This window comes from Zingiber officinale, chromosome 9A (assembly GCF_018446385.1).
Source record: "Zingiber officinale cultivar Zhangliang chromosome 9A, Zo_v1.1, whole genome shotgun sequence".
Classification (NCBI taxonomy): Eukaryota; Viridiplantae; Streptophyta; class Magnoliopsida; order Zingiberales; family Zingiberaceae; genus Zingiber; species Zingiber officinale.
In genome coordinates, this window is record NC_056002.1 from 75,119,209 (window position 1) to 75,136,380 (window position 17,172).

At 38.8% G+C, this 17,172-nt stretch overlaps 1 pseudogene; it reads right to left on the reverse strand.

Annotated features, from left to right (window-relative positions):
- Positions 1-4,608: 4,608 nt before the first annotated feature.
- Positions 4,609-8,716, reverse strand: LOC122019277 (annotated as a pseudogene).
- Positions 8,717-17,172: the final 8,456 nt, after the last annotated feature.

Sequence of the window (17,172 nt, forward strand, 5' to 3'; positions counted from 1 at the left end):
ACACCGTGAATTTTGTATGCCACGTTAGTGTGGACGTATACAAAATCAACATTTGTAAAAGGAGGGTTTTAACCCATTAATTTTATTATCTTGTCAACCTAACTTTTTGACAAATAAAATTAATAGTTGGTATCATTTGGTCACACAAATAATAGCAGTGACTCCGTTGGGGAGGATACTATTAGATGTGTCTAAGTGTATACCATTACTTGACACTAAGTCCATTAATAAGATTATGCCCCTTCCGTTGGGGAAGATCACACGCTCTTAATTAACTTCCTATAGTCATCCAAAAATGGAAGTCTGTTCTAGTGATCCGCAAACAAGCTCATCCGTTATGGAGGAAGCACTCAGAGCCAACGCGCAAGCTTGTTTGCATCACTTACAAACCAGTAATGGAGACCAACAAACCAGTAATGGAGACCATGGGATTTATTTAAAAATCCCTCTCCCACTTAGTTATTTATAAATGAGGAATTTTAACTATGCTAGCCTACTTTACTTGTAAACTAACAAGCACACACAGCATAATATAAAAGCAATAGAGAAACTAATTTTCAACTATTATGGCTTTTATCTCTAGTTGTCCTCCGTGTGTTGTCATCCCAAGCTGCTGCCATATTTGGCCACCGCCACCGGGTCTAGTTGTCACATCCATCTTGCTCCTTGTTCCGCTGCGCCTCTGGTCCTTAGAAGGTTCCACGCTTTGCAAGATTCGATCCGCGACATAAATAAAATTTTACATTTTGATCCTATATTCCATAAAAGGAATGTACATGTATCTAGATCAAAAATAAAATCCTAATAAAACTAAATACAGCTCCTGCTGTATTTGAATACAATCATGCACACACATTTAAATGCCCTTGACATCTCCAAGGGTCCAATCACACACATAATAACTAAAAGCCATAATAGTTGGATCCTGCATCCACAAAGTTAGCACATCCTACTATTAACCTGCCCAAATTATGTATGACATGTGCATAATTAAACTAAATACCAAATACACAGAGGCAAAACCCTAGCTCTGATACCAATTGTTGGTTGCTACTCAGAAAACCTATAGGTTCCACTGTACAAAAATTTTGTACAAAGGTCTGAACCTTTTCCTAGCTACCATGTGTTCTTTTAAATTAAATTTTGGATCGCCTGCGGAACTTAACACGTTTGATCCAAAACTTAATCTATTTGTTCTTTTAGGTTTTAACTTGGATCTCCTGCGGAACTTTACACGTTCGACCCAAGTCTCCTTAAGTTATTAATTCCATGAAATATTAATTTCCATAATTGGTTCCCAGTACTGACGTGGCGAGGCACATGGCCTTCTTGGATATGGGAGCAACCACCACCGACTAGACAAAACCTTTTATAGAAAGCTAATATTTAATTTCCTAAAATAACTTTAGGTTAACCAAAGAGAACAATCAAATCACAAGGAAAAGAAAAAACAAAAGAACACAACATCGAAAAAAACATATTCGAAATTCTAGAACGTAAGCCTCTTGTATTTGGTATTATTTCCATAAATAACTAGCATGATGCGGAAATAAAAATTACTAGTTATACCTTGTAGAAAAACCTCTTGATCTTCTACCGTATTCCTCTTCTAACCTCGGACGTTGTGTGGGCAACGATCTACCGAGATGAGAAACCACCAACCACCTTCTTCTCCTCCAAGCAAGGTTCGGCCACAAAGGAAGAACTTCACCAAAGAAGAAAACCAAAATACTAACCAAGCTCCAAGAGATGCTAGCTTTCTCTCCTTCTTCTTCTTCTTCTCCAAGTAGTATCCGGCCACCACAAGAGCTCCAAGGAAGGGAGAGAGGTTCGGCCACCACAAGAGGAAGAGAGGGAGAGGATGGCCGGCCACACCAAGGAACAAAAGAGGGAGAGAAAATAATAGAGGTTGTGTCTCGTGAAGGCACCCTCACCCCTTCTTTTATATTCCTTGGCCTAGGCAAATTAGGAAATTTAATTACAATAAAATTTCCTCAATTTCCTTGACATGATTTAATTTGAGAAAAATAAAATAAAATTTCCCAAATAAACCAATGGCCGGCCACATCAATGAAGGAAAAAATTAGACAAGTTTTAATCAACAATTAAAACTTCCTAATTTGTTTCCGGAAATTTTAAAAAATAAAATTTCTCTTTAAAATCTCTTCATGGTTGATAAAAGGAAATTTCTATAATTTTAATTTTATCAACATGTGAATAATTTTTAAAGAGAAAATAAAATATCTCTCCAATCTATAAATAAAGAAAGAGATCTAATCTCTTTCTTTAATCTTTTGTAGATCTTTTACAAGAGAGATATTTTAATTTTAATTCTCTTTAAATTATATCTTCCACATAATAATAAAAATTAAAATTAAATTTCTTTTTTAATTTAATTTGGCCGGCCCCCACTAGCTTGGGTTCAAGCTAGGGCCGGCCACCCAAATTCATACCTAGGCCGGCCCTAGCTTGTTCCCAAGCTAGCTTGGCCGGCCCCAATTGGGTGGGTATAGAAGGTGGGTATAGGTGGGTATAGAACTCTATAAATAAGAGGCTACGATAGGGACCGAGAGGAGGAATTGGTTTTGGTCTCCCGATAAAATTAAGCATCCCGTGTTCGCCCCGAACACACAACTTAATTTTATCAATGATAATTCATTCCACTAGAGAACTATCATTGAACTACCGCACCAATCCCAAATTACATTTTTGGGCTCCTTCTTATTATGAGTGTGTTAGTCTCCCTGTGTTTAAGATATCGAATGTCCACTAATTAAGTGAGTTACTGACAACTCATTTAATTAATATCTTAGTCCAAGAGTAGTACCACTCAACCTTATCGTCATGTCGGACTAAGTCCACCTGCAGGGTTTAACATGACAATCCTTATGAGCTCCTCTTGGAGACATTCTCAACCTAGTATCTCTAGGACACAGTTTCCTTCTATAATCAACAACACACACTATAAGTGATACTATTTCCCAACTTATCGGGCTTATTGATTCATCGAACTAAATCTCACCCATTGATAAATTAAAGAAATAAACATCAAATATATGTGCTTGTTATTATATTAGGATTAAGAGCACATACTTCCATAATAACCGAGGTCTTTGTTTCTTTATAAAATCAGTATAAAAGAAACGACCTCAAATGGTCCTACTCAATACACTCTAAGTGTACTAGTGTAATTATACAGTCAAGATAAACTGATACCTAATTACACTACGACCTTCTAATGGTTTGTTCCTTTCCATTTTGGTCGTGAGCTACTGTTTATAATTTATATGGTACTGATAACATTATCTTCTGCATATGACACCACATGCTATGTTATCTACAATATAAATTATTTGAACAACTACAAACAAATGTAGACAATTTGACCAAATGTGATTCTTTATTCATAATGAATGTTTACAAAACTTAGGCTTTCAGTATACACTCCAACAGCAAGATCAAGTTAGTGGTCAGTTCTTGGCCAACTGGGAATCCCTGTCACGCCCCGGGGAAGTCCTTGTCCGAAGAAATTTCGGCAGCACCTCCCCTGTACGGGTGAAAATCTGAAGCATTTATACAGACATAATATACATCAGCCACAGGCGGCTGGAATATACACACAACCACGTAGTTTATAATACAACCTACTTGGCTGATACAATAAAAAACACAACCACGCAGTTTTATGTAAAGCAGCCCACTCGACTGTACCACAACCAAAACGCAGCGGAAAATGACAGAATCCGAATACAAACCTGATGTGAACCCAACGAGAGAGATATCTCACGAACCCACAACGAATTGAAAACAGAAAGAAGGAAGGTCTAAGTCGATAAGATGGATGAAAAGAAACCTTGACCCAATGCATAGAAAAGCATGAGCCTTGGTATAGAAGATGGAAGACGCCACAACTTTGGGATTGAGTTTGATAAGTCTTCGAACGCCACAAGGAGATGCCTTGATAAGTTCAAGTTCAATGAAGAACCAACAAGCGAGAGCCTCACCGTGTTTTAGATTGAAAAATATATCAAAGATACATGTGTGGCCGTCACCCCCTTTATTTATAGCTATAAGGTGACCAAAAAACCCTAAAAGGCCAAAAGAAAGCCCATTTAGTAAAGGCCCATATAGACTACTTAGCCATTTTAAGCATATGGCATTATTACAACCCAAATAAAGGTAAAAATGAGTCCAAATTGAGCCAACATATCCATACTACATAGATATGAGACTTAAATACTAATTTAGCTCATCTAAGGCTCGAATTAGGTTGACAAAGCCGGATGACGTGTTCTTGGTCAAACCTTCTTCAATAGTAGCTTTGGCCTTCACATCTTCAATTAGCACATTAAGTGCTTCCTTCATCTTTTTAGCCCTAGCCCTTGTAATTGGTCCTCCATTGATGCATAATGGATCATCATTAATATCTGGAGTAGATTGAGCATGACCCATATCACTAACTTGTTGCGCAACTTGTTCTCTTTCATTTATTCCATCATTCCCCCTCTCCTCAAAAGGATTCATCCTCGAATCTTGATCACCTACATCAAAAGGAGAAAGATCAGAAACATTAAATGTAGCACTCACATTATACTCACCTGGTAAGTCAAGCTTGTATGCATTATCATTGATTCAAGCAATGACTTGAAGTGGACCATCTCCTCGTGGATGCAACTTAGTACGACGTTTAGCTGGAAATCTTTCCTTCCTCATATGAACCCAAACCCAATCTCCGGGTTCAAAGATTACTTTCTTTCGTCCCTTGTTGGCTTGCGCAGCATATTGTTCAGTCCTCTTTTCAATTTGCAATCGAACCTTCTCATGCAGTTGCCTCACAAACTCAGCTTTTCTGGTACCATCTAAACTGGCACGCTCAGAGATAGGCAAAGGCGATAAATCTAAAGGAGTTAAAGGTTTGAACCCATATACCACTTCAAAAGGAGAAAAATTAGTAGTAGAATGCATAGATCTATTATAAGCAAATTCAACATGAGGTAAACAATCTTCCCAACCTTTTAAATTCTTTTGAATGATAGCTCTCAACAAAGTAGATAAAGTTCGATTTACTACCTCAGTTTGTCCATCTGTTTGTGGATGACAAGTTGTGGAAAACAAAAGCTTTGTTCCTAACTTTCCCCACAATGTCTTCCAAAAGTAGCTTAGAAACTTTGCATCACGATCTGAAACTATGCTCCTCAGACTCCATGAAGTTGCATGATCTCCCTAAAAAATAGATCAGCAATATGGTTAGCATCATCTGTTTTCCTACAAGGAATAAAATGAGCCATTTTAGAAAATCTGTCCACAACCACAAAAATAGAATCCATACCTCGTTTAGACCTTGGTAGTCCTAAAACAAAATCCATGGAAATATCAACCCAAGGTTCACTAGGAATTGGTAAAGGTGTATACAGTCCATGAGGTAAAGATCTTGATTTCGCTTGCCTACATGTAATATACTTCTCACAAAATTTAACTACATCCCGTTTCATTTGTGGCCAAAAGAAATGCTCTACCAACATTTCTAGAGTTTTTTTAACTCCAAAATGTCCCATTAGTCCCCCACCATGAGATTCTTGGATTAATAATTCCCTTAATGAACAATTAGGCACGCACAACCTATTCACTCTAAAAGGAAACCCCCCATGTCTATAAAACTTCCCAAATGCAGTATGTTCACAAACTTCAAACACATTTCCAAAGTCAGAATCATTAGAATATAAATCTTTAATGTATTCAAATCCTAACAATTTAGTGTTTAAAGTAGAGATCAAGGTATACCTTCGAGACAAAGCATCAGCAACAATGTTTTCCATACCTTGTTTATATTTGATCACGTAAGGGAATGATTCAATGAATTCTACCCATTTTGCATGACGTCTATTCAACTTACTTTGGCTCTTCAAATGCTTCAATGATTTATGACCAATGTGAATAACAAACTCTTTGGGCCACAAGTAATGCTGCCAAGTCTCTAAAGCCCTCACCAATGCATACATCTCCTTGTAATAAGTTGGATAGTTCAAAGCTGCTCCGCTGAGTTTCTCACTAAAATAAGCAAGGGGTCGACCTTCTTGTATTAGCACAGCTCCAATACCTATTCCTGATGCATCACACTCAATTTCAAAAGTTTTAGCAAAGTTAGGTAATGCAAGTAATGGTGCTGAACTTAGCTTCTCCTTAAGTAAATTGAAAGCTGAAACTTGTTCACTATTCCAACGAAACCCAACATTCTTTTTAACAACTTCAGTCAAGGGTGCAGCTATAGAACTAAAATTTTTAACAAACCTTCTGTAGAAACTTGCCAACCCATGAAAGCTACGTACCTCAGTTATCGTTTTTGGTGTTGGTCATTCACGTATTGCCTTAACCTTTTCTTCATCAACCGCTATTCCCTTAGCACTAACAATATAACCAAGAAACTCTATCTGATTAGTGCAAAAAGAACATTTTTGAAGGTTAGCATACAATTTTTCATTTCTCAAAACAAGTAGAACTTTTTGTAAATGATTAAGATGTTCATCTAAATTTTTACTATAAATCAAGATGTTATCAAAATATATTACAACAAAGTTCCCAATATAAGCACGTAAAATATGGTTCATTAATCTCATGAAAGTACTAGGTGCGTTAGTTAGGCCAAATGGCATGACTAACCATTCATACAAACCGTACCTAGTCTTAAAAGCAGTTTTCCATTCATCTCCCTCACGCATGCGAATTTGATGATAGCCAGACTTCAAATCAATTTTAGAGAAGATGCAAGAACCATTAGTTCATCTAGCATATCATCTAATCTAGGAATAGGATGACGATACTTTACCGTAATCTTGTTGATAGCCCTACAATCAACGTACATCCTCCAAGTTCCATCCATCTTAGGCACAAGCAAAACAGGAACTGAACAAGGACTCAAACTTTCTCGGACGTACCCTTTTCTCATCAATTCTTCAACTTGCTTTTGAAGCTCTTTCATCTCCATAGGATTGCTCCTATAGGCTGGTCGATTAGGGATAGCTGCTCCTGGGATGAAGTCAATTTGGTGCTCTATTCCCCTAAGTGGTGGGAATCCATCAGGAACTTCTTCAGAAAAGACATCATCAAATTCCTGCAAAAGAGATTTAACAACACTAGGCAAAGAAGGGTTAAGATTGTTAGTGTTGAAATAAGCCTCCTTATACAAAAGTATAATCATCGGCTGTTGAGAATAAAAAGCGCTCTTAACCTCTCTTTATTTTGCATAAAAGCTCCCTTTTTTACTCTCTAGAGTTTTTGTTTCTTTTTCATTCTTTTTTTCACTCCTCTCATCCTCACTTTTTCTTTTCTCACACTCCTTTTCTTTTCCATTTTTTTTTCTCTCACAATCTATTCTTTTTTCACTCTCATTTTTTATCCTCAATTGATCTTCATATACTTGCTTAGGAGTTAATGGTACAAGAGTTACAAGTTTACTATGCATCTTAAAAGAATATTTATATGTGAACCCATCGTGTATGACCCTCCTATCAAATTGCCATGGTCTACCTAAAAGCAAATGACTTGCATGCATTGGTACTACATCACAAAGAACATCATCATGATACCTACCAATGGATAATGAAACCAATACTTGCTTAGTGACCTTAACCTCCCCGCAATCATTCAACCATTATAGTTTATAAGGTCTAGGATGTTTAGTGGTTGGTAAGCATAATTTCTCAACCAAGATAGTACTAGCAACATTAGTGCAACTTCCTCCATCTATAATCATACTACATACCTTGTCTTTGATGTGGCAACGGGTATGAAATATGTTGTCTTGTTGTTCTTCATCTTCTTCCTTCACTTGCACATTTAGAGCACGCCTAGTGACAAGGGCTTCACCTTCAACGGCATACTCTTCTACATCACTTTCCATCAATGGTGGCAAGGCATTATCATCTTCAGACTCACTCTCAGTTTCAATATCACCATTTTCTTTCAAAAGCATACTTCTTTTGTTTGGACATTGTGAAGCGATATGTCCTCTTCCCAAACACTTAAAGCATTTAATATCTCTATTTCTTGAAGATTGGATAGGTTCTTTACCTTTAACCAATGGAGAATTAGCATCTTTATTCTTCAAAAACTTGGTCTTACTCTTTGATGCAACTTTATCATCTCTTTTGTTCCAACTAGATTTCCAAGTGGATGAATTAGAACTTTGACCATGTTTGATTGAACCCTTCCTTTTGAGTTGCCTTTCAACTTTCATGGACATATGCACCATATCTTCAAGCTCCACATAATGTTGCAACTCTACTATATTTGCAATTTCTGAATTCAAACCTTGTAAAAATCTTGCCATGGTTGCTTCTCGGTCCTCCTCCACATTGGCTCGAATCATGGCAATCTCCATCTCTTTGTGGTATTCCTCCACGGTCTTGGATCCTTGGGTTAGACTTTGTAGCCGTTGGTACAAATCTCGATAGTAATGTGATGGAATGAACCTCTTCCTCATAATTGATTTCATCTCTTCCCAAGTGCCAACGGGTCTCTCGTTGTTTCTTCTCCTGCTTAGAATAACTTGATCCCACCAAATAATAGCATAATCAATAAATTCGACAGCAGCAAGTTTTACCTTCTTCTCTTCAGAGTAGTTGTGACAATCAAATACTAATTCCACTTTCTTTTCCCACTCCAAATATGCGTCTGGATCACTTTTGCCTAGAAAAGAAGGAATCTTCAATTTGATATTTCCCAAGTTTCTATCAACATAATCAGTCATCCTTCCCCTTCTACCACCAATTCTGATGCCACCAGATCTGCCACTAGAAACTCTATCATCAATGTCCTCAGAAATGCCATCATCATCATCGTTGTTGTCTTCACGGTTATATTGCCTTGAAATTCGTGTGGGAACTCTACCAGCTTGGCTATTTTGCAATTCAGTAATTACAGCACTTGTCTCTCCAATCTGTCGAGGATTTGATTGAATCTGATTTCCATGCGTTCCAAGTGTTGTCTCAAGGCACGTTGTTCAAGTGTTTCTCTAGGTCTTGCTTCTTCTCCACTTGTCGCCATTAATGCAATCTGTTGTCACTCGATCACTCAACTCGCTAATGTTAGCTCTCTAAGGAACTTAGAATTGTGGCAATTCCTTGTAAACGATCGTTGACTGATTGAAAATCCCAAAGGTATAGGATAAAAGAAAGGAAATGATAGAAGAATGCAAATTGCAGAATTGAAAAATTAAATTAAGTTCAGAAAGAAAATTTGCTAGAATTGAATCTAGGCAAAACTTATGGAAATTCGGGACTAAGAGATAAAGATATTTGAAATAAGAACTGAAAAGGATCTTGCCAGAACATAATTTAGGCAGGTGTAGAATTAAATCTAGGAAAAACTTTAAAAGAAATGCGGAATAGGAAAGTGCAAGTATATTAGGCAAAACTTTAAAGGAAATGTGGAAAAGGAAAGTGCAAGTATATTAGGCAAAACTTTAAAGAAATTGTGGAATTGGAAGGTGCAAATATACTAGGCAAATTATTAAAGAAAAATGCAGAATTGGAAAGTGTAAATATAATAGGCAAAACTTTAAAAGAAATGCAGAATTGGAAAGTACTAGTATAGAAATAACAATTCCCTACACTCAACTTTGTTTTTATTTAATTTTTCGATTTTTTTTTTTGAATTTCGGCATTTTTTTTTTACAATTTTTTTTTGCCGATTTTTTTTAAATGTCAACTCTTTTTTTTTTACCAAAAATAATTTGCTAGCACCAAGACGAATAAAACTCACTAGGATTGAGATGATAATGATAAGCAGATAATTTTGAACAAATTAACAAATTTTCAAGCACAAAGAGAAAAGGATAACCAAATCGATTTAGAAAAACTTAGCTCTAATACCAAATGATGTGAACCCAACGAGAGAGATATTTCAAGAACCCACAACGAATTGAAAACAAAAAGAAGGAAGGTCTAAGTCGATAAGATGGATGAAAAGAAACCTCGACCCAATGCTTAGAAAAAGCACGAATCTTGGTATAGAAGATGGAAGACGCCACAACCTTGGGATTGAGGTTGATAAGTCTTCGAACGCCACAAGGAGATGCCTTGATAAGTTCAAGTTCAATGAAGAACCAACAAGCGAGAGCCTCACCGTGTTTTAGATTGAAAAATATATCAAAGATACATGTGTGGCCGTCACCCCCTTTATTTATAGCTATAAGTTGACCAAAAACCCCTAAAAGGCCAAAAGAAAGCCCATTTAGTAAAGGCCCATATAGACTACTTAGCCATTTTAAGCATATGGCATTATTACAACCCAAATAAAGGTAAAAATGAGTCCAAATTGAGCCAACATATCCATACTACATAGATATGAGACTTAAATACTAATTTAGCTCATCTAAGGCTCGAATTAGGGAATTAGGTTGACAAAGCCGGATGACTTGCTCTTGGTCAAACCTTCTTCAATAGTAGCTTTGGCCTTCACATCTTCAATTAGCACATTAAGTGCTTCCTTCATCGTTTTAGCCCTAGCCCTTGTAATTGGTCCTCCATTGATGCATAATGGATCATCATTAATATCTGGAGTGGATTGAGCATTACCCATATCACTAGCTTGTTGCGCAACTTGTTCTCTTTCATTTATTCCATCAAAACCAAACACAAAACTGCTAGCCGACTAGGCTTACACAACCAACAATCAATACAAAATATCACATAACAACTTCAACACTCCAGAACAAAATCGTAGCACAAACTAAACACACTAACACATAAAACAAACAAAACATAAATGAAACCGATAGATCTTCTGAGGTGACGTGGGGACCAGCAGATAGGATACTCCAAGCGACATCATAAACAACCTGGTACCTAAAATAGATAGTGTCCACGGGGGTGAGTTCAACAAATCAACGAATACCAATAGACATGCCTAGTAAGATATATCTAACAGGAATAAACATGGAATACAGCTTCCTAATCATATATAGGAAATATGCAAAACTGAAAGGTAACTGAGGAAGCTGTACTCACCAGGAACTCCTATCTAGAACAAAAGGGTCGTCAAACCAGATACACAATATGCCTCCTGTATGCATGTCAACCAAATGCATCCACCAAAATGCAACATATAAGTGCAACAAACACAAGCAAATCAATGCAATAAATGCATATGGTGCCAATGACATGGTCACCCCTGACGCCAGTCAGTCATCTCACACATAATGGTGAAACTGAGTGGGTAGGGCTGTGACAACCGTGCACTCTGACGTCACTGCTCTTGAATAGTGACCGAGTGGACGGGATGCTGTCGGAGTATACACATACTCCTACCCCAAATCATAAATGTGGGAGCGCAATGGTCTCATCTCCCGGTACACCATGACGAGAAGGGATCCCTGACGTGCTACTACGCTGCGTCACACTACCCATGAGCGGACCAACGGAGCACCGAACAGTGATGAAATTGGAGATATGCTCTACAATAATGAAGCAGCCTATCACGCAGCATGCAATCATGCGAATGGTGCATGACACTAAGCATGAAAACATCCTGAACCAATCCATATATATATTTAAATGTGTACCATAGTACAAGTAAGTCAAATCCACAGATCTAGGGTATACAGGTCCTCTATGGTATAACAACCTAGGTCTTGAACATATCCACCTCCATAAAATATGTACCAACAATATACATGGATCAAAGCAAAAGTGTCTAGGTACACAGATCAGATATGATATAAAAATATAGGTACACAAGCCAGATAATAAAAATCCAGAATCTAGTCCTAAACTCAATAAAGCATGGTATGTCACTTACTCTAGGAACTAAGGTACTCATGGCAATAATCACGAGGTATAAACATGGATACATAACAAGCGACAAAACAGAACATGCTATGGGTATCAAACCGTGACATACCAAAGGTAAACATGATCATTGCTTGTAGCTATAAAATACTATGCATATCCAATTGACAATATCATAAAAGATAAGTCAAGAGGTACCTGCCTTCATTGCGAAAATCGTGCCAATACACTTCCCACATCGAGGCGCTTGTCTCAAATCAACTTCCTGCTTAACCATATAATATACAGTTTAGCTGGTTACATAAGCGACAACTAGCTAAACCCAAAGATTCAAACCCATAGATAAAACCCTAATCGAAATGATTAATCTCAATTATGTCCTTCTCAAGATTAGATTTATACATAAATCATCTCTAATCCAAAATCAAATCACAACAGATTTCCAATCCAATTTGGAAAATGATCCATCCATACAACCAAGAAATCAGATCTCCCTTAATCATATAATATGTACAACCCACCCAATCTGTAATCAAATAACCAATCTACTACCAAATGGAACAAACACTCAAATAATCAACCACCGATCAGATCTTATCTCAATATAATCTATCATGTATCAATTAATCCTCAATTAACACATCCATGGTCAATCACCACTAAACCAATTAAATATAGAAATGAATTTAACTCCAAAACTTACCCAAATTTGGATGCTCCTTTATAGGCTCACAACCGAAGAAAACCTGCCATTGGTAAACAATAGCTGGAGCTAGGAGAAACTGCTGCAAGAAAAACTGTAATAGGACCAACAATGGTCGGCCAAATAACTCCACAAACATCCCTAACAAAACAATAGAATTCAAATTACTATAAACCTTACCTAAATCTGAATGTCTCAGCTACTGAACCACTGCTGGAGAAAAAGATAATCCAGCTAGCAGCCAAAAGCCCTAACTGAGTCCACTGATTTCCCTCAGATGGAATCCAAATGCGTTTGCGGTGGTGAACTTGGGCAGAGGGCACTAGGCATCAGGAGGTGACTGCAGTAGGTAGTAGTGGATCGATCAGTGGAGCATTCGGCAACTATAGACCCAATCCAGGGCACACCAGAGAGATCTGGTGGTCGACGTTGCTCTGTTCGACGGCGGCAGACTAGTGAGGATGGCCGACGATCGAGTAGCCCCCGATTGCAGGCGGCGGAACCATATGCAAGAGCTGCGACGATGCTGACCGCATCTAGGGTAGTGAAGCTTGGGTTGGTTGCACGGGAGAGAAGGGAGGATTGGCGATGCTCTACTAGAGGAAGGGGGAAGAGCTCAAACCCTGTGCTTGGTGCGGCTCGGCCAAGAGAGGAGGAAGACGGGGGAGGGCGGCTCGGTCGGCGGTGGCTCGTGATCGCCGGCGTTGGGCTTCGGCAGCAGGGGGATGAAGACTTCAGCGTAGGCTGTGGTGGCGACGAGAGGTGGCTAGGGCAGAGGCAGCTTCGGCTGAGAGGGAACGGCACAGTGAAGAATCGGGGAATAAATAGAAGAAGAAATAGAAACCGTCGGGTGAGTGGTTCGGCGAGGTAAAGAAAAATAAGAAAAATGAAATAGGAAAAGAAATAAAACTTTTTGTAAAATACCGGAAAATAGAGAAATATTAATAAGGGAATTTTTCGGAATTTTTGGAAATTTTTCGGGAATTTTTCGGAACTCGTACGAACGAGTTAACGGGGATGAAAACGGGACCCGGGGAAAAGCCTGTTTAGGCGACCCATTTAAGCGAGGAAATGTTTATTTTATATTCCTTTTTCTTTTTCTTTTATTTCCTCTCATCCTCGCCGATTCCCTCATCTCTCTCGCCGAACTTGCGCACCTGAGCTCTCCTCGCGCTCGACTCTCCTGCCCTAACCGTCGGCGCCACACGGATCTCTTCCTCGCGCTGTGCTCTTACCCGATGCCTCCCCGACCCACGCTCCGCCGCCTTACCCCTGCCGACGCCGTGCCCTAGCCGAGCCACCGTCGCCTATGCCCTAGTGTCGGCTACCTTCCTTGTGCCCTAATTCTCCGCCGCCGCCGCACCTTTTGCCCTAGCGCCGTCCTCCTCCACCTCTTTCGGTGACTTCTGCTTGGGAAAGAAACTATTGGCACATAGGTAAGGGATTTTGATTTTTTGTCTTGTGATGTAGAGGTTTGAGATTTGGGATGCGGTGTTTATTAGGAATGAAGCATCTTGGCAGCGACTCCTTGGCAGTGTCGACAACTGAAATTCCAGTGGTAGAGATCCAACCTTCATTCTTCTTGGTGGTACTCTGGCAGCTGTTGTGTACTAGGTTAAACAAGGTGTGGCTACCGTAATTTATAGCTTAATCTGAATGAATGCTAGTTTCATGTCTGGATTGGATAGTTGGAGTATATTGACATGAATGGTTAACTAGTTGAACTGGATTAATTTATAAGGAGAATGATTGTGAAAGAAATGTTGGATATATGATGAAATTAGCTAAATAAAATATACTGTGATCGCAGGACTTGGATTCGGGACGAGCGTCTCGACAAGAGATTAGTTTGACACGATCTACATCTAAAGGCGGGTACCTCTTGACTTATCTTTTATGATAATGTCTTTGGATATGCATAGTATTTTATAACTACAAGCAATGAACATGTTTGTCTTTGGTATGTCACTGTTTGATATCCATAGCATGTTAGGTTTATCGCCTGTGACGTATCCGTGCTTATATCATGTGATTTATTTCCATGAGTACTGTATTACCATGAGTATCTTAGTTTCTAGAATAAGTGACATACCATGTTTTACTATGGTTAGGACTAGGTTCTGGACTGTTGGTTTCAGTCATGTGTATCGAGATTATCTGATACTTAGGTTTTATGCCATGACTGGCTTGTGTAGCTCTATTTGCATATCATATATGATTCGTGTACCTAGACCTTGATTCTTGATATGTGCATATTGTTGGTACATATGTTATGGAAGGAGATATGTTTAGGATCTAGGTTGCTATACCATAGAGGACCTGTATGTCCTAGATCCGTGGATTGACCTACTGTTATTCCATACTTATTATGTTCATGACATAGGTTTTTGATATTCTATCTGACCTGTGTACTATAGATTTTGGTATGTGACCATCGCTTTTACAGTACCCATTTTGTATATATGGATATGGTTATGTTGATCAGTTTTTGTTATGCATAGTGACATGCATCATGATTGCATGCTGTGCGATTGTCGGCTTCACTATGGTTGAGCCCATCGCTAGTTACATGTACTGCACACACCACCCATGGATTAGTTGTATATCTGGCTGGTGTGTGGCGGTTCTGCTGTTTGGCTCCGTTGGTCAGGTGACTCAGCGTGGTAGCCGGCAGTCAGTTCTGCTCTGTTTGGCTCCGCTGACATTTAGTGTAGCAGCGTAGTAGCCGGCAGACGGTGGACTCTGTTTGGCTCCGTTGGTCAGGTGACTCGGCGTGGTAGCCGGCAGAGATACCTCCCCGTCATCGTGTACCGGGAGATGAGAGCATTGAGCTCCCCCATTTATGATTTGGGGTCACAGGACAGGAGTACTCCGACAGCATCCCGTCCACTCGGTCACTCATCAGGAGCAGTGACGACAGAGTGCACGGTTGTCACAGCCCTACCCACTCGGTCTCACCATTTGTGTGTGAGATGACTGACTGGCGTCAGGGGTGACCAGGACGCATCATTAGCATCATATGCATTGATGCATTTATATTCTTATGATTGTGTTTGCTGCATTTGGTTTGCTGCATTTTGGTTGGATGCATACTTTTGACCTGCATACAGGATTATTGACACTTTTTGTTTGACGACCCTTTTGTCTGGATAGGAGTTTTCTGGTGAGTACAGCTTCCTCAGTTACCTTTCAGTTTTGCGTATTCCCTATATATGATTAGGAAGCTGTATTCCATGTTTGTTGTTGTTAGATATATCTTACTACTCATGTCCAGTGGTATTCGCTGAGTTGTTGAACTCGCCCCTGTTGATACTATTTTTTTTCAGGTACCAGGTTATTTATGGTGTCGCTTGGAGCATCCTGTCTGCTGGTCCCCACGTCACATCAGATGACTTATCGGTTTCACGTATGTTTTGTTTGCTTTATGTATCAGTTTGTTTAGCTCTGTACGCTGGTTTTATTTTTGGAGTGTTGACGTTGTTATGTGGTATTATTGTATTTATGTTATTGGTTGTGTAAGTCTAGTCGGCTAGCAGTTTTGTGTTTTGGTTTTGGTACAACCGAGTGGGCTGCTTTATTTTTAACTGCGTGGTTGTGTCAGCCAGAGGCTGAATTTGATATTAACTGCGTGGTGTTTGTTTTCTTTTATTGTTATTATTCCAGCCGCATGTGGCTGAGGTATATAGTGCTTGTAGAAAAGTTTCAGATTGTCCGCCGTACAGGGGAGATGCTGTCGAAATTTCTTCGAACAGAGACTCCTCTGGGGCGTGAAAATTTAGTGGTATCAGAGCAGGTATACGATACTTGCTATGTATTTTGGATTTTTGAGATTTATCTGATATCAATTTATTTGGTATCAGAGATCGACTTACGTGTCTTATTTTTCCGGTGTTTCGGATTTTGTGTTTTGGTCTTCTCGATGTGACTTTTTGGATTTTGGGACCTGGCAGCGACAGGACATCTCCAAGCTATAGGAGGTATGTGGTATACTGTTATCCTACATTTTTGTTAGTATATGCACTGTTGACTATTACTGTTTATGACCTGTATTAGCACTCTTTACTGGTACCTGTCTAGTTGATATAGCATATATTTTATGTATTAGCTTAGTCACTGATGATGATCGACCTTGATAGAGATTAAGGGTTACAGTTTCTGGTGATTTATCATATCATACACTAGTAGTTTTTAGCTTATGTTATTACTAGTTGTTTAGCAGATTGAGGCACATACCAGCCTCTGCTTTTAATAGCTGGGTAGTGGATAGTATTTATATCTTTATGTTGACCTAGCCAGTAGTATACCATGTTATCTTAGTTAATTTCATCAGTAAATATTGATTTACTCTTGTTAGATCAGTCAGTAGGAGTCTGATTACACTTATTGATTTGGGTAGTCGTATATTGATATACCTTAGTTGCTTGTGGAGGATTAAGGTATTCTTGATTAGTTAGAAGATGATTGATTTAGTTTTGTTGGGTTGATCAGTAGAGGACAATTATACTCTATTTTTAGAGGTTCGAATCTTTTGATTTTTCGTGCTTAGTTGGATATTATGAGCACATTGGAGTACATGACTGTTACTGACGTGGGAAAAGACTGAATTATCGTATATCATTGTGGATTTTGGTCAGTCTTTAGATGATTGATTTATCCTATTCCGTGGGTACCTTAAATTTAGAC